This window comes from Etheostoma cragini, chromosome 1 (genome assembly GCF_013103735.1).
Source record: "Etheostoma cragini isolate CJK2018 chromosome 1, CSU_Ecrag_1.0, whole genome shotgun sequence".
Taxonomy (NCBI): Eukaryota; Metazoa; Chordata; class Actinopteri; order Perciformes; family Percidae; genus Etheostoma; species Etheostoma cragini.
This window is the reverse complement of record NC_048407.1, coordinates 10,477,227-10,481,367: the sequence shown is the minus strand read 5'-3', so window position 1 is coordinate 10,481,367 and position 4,141 is coordinate 10,477,227. Positions and strand designations below refer to the sequence as shown.

The window sequence follows — 4,141 nt, the reverse complement described above, 5'->3', positions numbered from 1 at the left end:
TGGGCCCATAAAGCATTCGGGATATAGTCTTTCTCCAGCCAAGCCAGTTGAGAGTTCAGAAAAATGTATTAATAATTTTACAACCACTTCTTTTTGTATTTTGATTGTGTCGTTATGATGAACGCGGAAGTTTCATACGGATACATAAATCACAGACTGAGCTCCGGCCCCGCCTCGCCCGGGGGCTTGGCTGAGGCTCCCTCCTCCTCTATTTTCTCCCCGCCCATTAGCAGCGTGAACGCGCACTCCCGCGCGTCCCCATAGCGGCCGCACTGATTAGCTAAGCAAAGTGGAGTTTTCAGCGACCGTCACCGAACTGCGAAAGACTGGTTTCAAATTGTACTCAATGCAGCGAACACGCACGGATTAAAAAGCGCAAGTATTCAGCGCGGAGTTGTATTTCGAGGAATTGTTCGGAGGAAAACGGCGGGAGAGAGAAGAACACAAATTAATTCAGTGGGAATGCAGGGAATTAAATAGAGACTTAGGTATCTAGAGTGGCTACAAGTGTGTGGGGCTCTGCAACCCATCCTGAGAGCAGACGGAAAACTTGAGTCCCACTTACAACCGACTTCAGCGTTCACTTCTGGAGGTAAGAGTGTGATGTTTAGTAGTTCAACACGGTGGTCTGGGTGGGCTGCCCCGCAGTGGGAAGAGTGGCTTAATGGCTGCAAGCAACCAATGAATCAAGAAACTTGTTCTTTTAATCTTCACTCATTTGCAAGATGGTTGTCCATGCCTCTAAGGTGTGGATGGCTCAGTCGGTGGTTTTGTTCAATGATTAGACCCAATCAAAGGCATGATTATAATATACTCTGTAAGCTTGTGAAAAGTTTGAGTTGCAGCTCAGTGTCATGCCATCTGAGTGCTTAATCTACATCTAAATCCACCTAATGTGTCCTTTTATAATACTGGATGTGACACCTTGTAAAATGATGACTCCTGGTGAATTTGCACCAATATGATGTAAATGGGTCCGATTTAACAGGATCATTTCCATCTGTAGTCCTTGGGCAGATGATGCTGTGCATTAAAAGAAACTAACAAGACATACAAAAAGCAGACAATCATCCATCAATGCATGGAAAAACATATAGGATGATATAGCATAAATGAAAGGAAACCTCACAGGACAGACCCAAGGACGTATTGCAATCCTAACCATATTTATTTAAAATACTGAACTTTCATCTGGTATTTTGTATGAAGATGTATGCTGTGCTATGCTGCAGTAGGGTGGGGGTTAATGTGTACATGTATTATTTAGTGGAGGTAGGACAGTACAGCTTATAATGCAGTGGAGGCAATAAAGACTGCAAAGCAGCTGTAATTGTAGGGAGGTCTAATGGGGTGAAGAAGCTGCTGAATCATGGGTGCATGTCTCAGTGTGTTCAGTGGACGAGAGTCGACTTCAGACGCGTTAAGGCTGCAAACTCCCAACACTCCACAGGAATCTGTGCAAGACACCTTTAATGTCCCTTTTTTGTTACAGATTTTTTTTCACTTTAGTATTCTTTTAGAGGCTTTGGCCTACTTTGTGTCTGAGCTGCTCAAAGCTGAGTTTAAAGTAACAGTACCTTGTCGGAGGATCTTTTTAGACATTAAGGCCTTTTATTATACAGTTGTCTGGAGAGTGATGACAGGCAAATGAGGGGAGTAACATGCAACAACTGTCCCCAGCTGGACTCAAACTAGGGAAGTAGCAATTTATGATGAGTAACCCATACACCGCAATGGTGCCCCTGGTCATCCTTCATCGCTGTGTTTGTGTGAGAATTATATAATACACTTATTAGATTTAAAACAGGAGTTCTGTGATTATTTGGGTTGAACAGCTATGTTTTTCTTAACCCGCAGTTTTTCTCTTTTTGTCTATTAAAACCATTTGTAACTGTTGCTTCGAATCTGTATCCTTGAATCCTTTTCCTATCTGCAAAAAGTTAAAGAAAAAGACTTTGATTCAAGTAGCTGTGCGGTCAGATCAGCACAGGTGATGAGGGTAAAGTGGGTCTGTCCCGCAGGAATGCGAGGTCTGAGAAGACACAGCTGCTGTAAGCATGAGAGGCGGCCCAGGCCGAGACTCCAGCAACTGGTCCCTGTCGACATCTGACACCTCACAGGCCCCCTCTGTCTGCTATTTCTAAAAGACGGGCTTCAGTTTGTATCACATGCGGCTGTGTCTGTGTCGGGTGATATCACCGACACCACCTTAAAAAAGACCGAAGCTGTGGTTTGAAAGGTTGAAAGCTCAGTTTGAAGCTATGCAGGAGCTAATCTACACAGCTGTAGTAATGTGTGGTTAAATGATCCCTTTGCAGCATTGGAATTAAGACAATGTGCCCTTCTAATTCTACTTAGACTAGTTTTATGAAGGTGAACAATCTTTACTTGGTAAAAAAGCATCATTGCTACATCATCTTAGATCCAGTTAGTGTTCTTCTGAGAGAAACAATGAATGACTTGAGCTGTTGTCACCTTGTTCATCATGTCCTGCCTTGGGCTGGGGCCTCACCTTTGGCTAGTCATGTTCCTTGAATTCAACTAAAAACTATACAAATGATGTCTGTCACATTGAAACTTTGACCATTAGCTGAACTTTTTGTTCAATCAGTCACCAGTAGAAGTAAATATGACTTAAGTTTTGGGCGACAATTGTGATTTTTGGTTCTTTTTTTTCTTCCTTTTCTTTCGATTGCGGTTCTTATTGATTCCAAGTCTTTGAGGGGTGGAGTTGAAACTGGTCACATGCCTATTTTCTCAAATGAGAGGAAAGTTTTATTTTGATTCTCTGGTGTTTGCAGTTTTACACTCTTTTTCAATGTAAAATAAACCACACTAGAGCGCCGCTTACTGAGCTCCATGGCTGCAACACAACGCGCGCCTGGTCGCTACGGAAACCATAACTTGCGATGATTGGTTTTTGAAAATAGGCCTGCACAATTAATCAATACATTCTATTCACCCTGTTCACGATCTAAAATTTTTAAATAACTTTTTCTTTTTTTATGACTTTGATTCTTAATTAATTTTATGAGCCGACTGCATCACAAGCGCTACTCTGTGAGTTTTGAACATAGAGTGTATAAAACAGGTTTTAAAGCGCTCCCAGGCTCTGCAATGCTCTCCCTTCTCTTCACTGAAGCCTCTATGTTTACAGGCTCGTGGTGATGAGCAATGTTCTATAGGTGCCTTCGTGGCAGAGAATCGTGATATCATTTCTAAGCAAATCTTTTATTTTTTCCCCTGAATCGTGCCTATTTGAAACCAAATCCTCCAAAGGATTCCAAACAAACTATTCTACTGGAACTGTAATTTTTTAAACAATTCTAAGTAGGAATGGATGCCCAATCCTACTTGAGATATTATAAGATCTTGATGAAATGTTTTACAACCTTTTGTGTTTCTAAACCGATGTTTTAACCCGTATAGTTTATTGATTGTTTCAGTTATTGTGTACGTCCCGGGGAAATCGTGCACCAAAGAAGAGGACCCCTCCTCTGTGTGCGAGTGTGTCATAAATATACTGCAGCGCGTTTTTGATGCGGACCAGCTGAGGAATCGTGATGGCAGGAATGGTAAACCACCACTCTGCCGTTTTTAACCCCTCCTGTCATAAGATATTCAGCAGTAGTAAAACAACTCTTGTCTTTAGATATAGCCTCCTTCTTTTTGACAGTGAAGTATGTTTGGGGTTTTAGAAAAATAACTCTGTAGCTCATTGTAAAGCTATCAAAAGTAGAGTGAGGTAAAGAGAGTTACTGCTGCAGCAGAACATTTGTAATTTAAATAATCAGAATACCAGCTTTCAGTTCCATTTCATTACTACATTTCACATTTGTTTGGAAATGAATCATCATGCTGGGATTTCTGCTATTTCTACAGTTTAAACTGACCAGACCAATAAAACACTGTTTTATAATACATTAGGTATTTATTTTGCCATGTAAGCAGAAAAAGATTTACAATTTGCCTCATTTCCTGTTTGAAGTTCACCCCACTGTAAGCTTACGCTGGGTGACTGTAGCTTAAATACACTCACCGGCCACTTTATTAGGTACCCCAGGCTAGTAACGGGTTGGACCCCCTTTTTCCTTCAGAACTGCCTCAATTCTTCGTGGCATAGATTCAACAAGGTGCTGGA

General features: G+C 41.5%; 1 protein-coding gene across 8 annotated transcripts in view; it reads left to right on the top strand.

Annotated features, from left to right (window-relative positions):
* Positions 1-204: 204 nt before the first annotated feature.
* myo9aa (myosin IXAa) overlaps positions 205-4,141 on the top strand; it is a 120,128-nt gene continuing 116,191 nt past the window's right edge. For all 8 annotated transcript variants that reach the window (XM_034880483.1, XM_034880461.1, XM_034880451.1 and 5 more), the window contains exon 1: positions 205-592. The gene's annotated coding sequence lies outside the window, so the exon portion shown is untranslated. The remainder of the gene's footprint in view (positions 593-4,141) is intronic.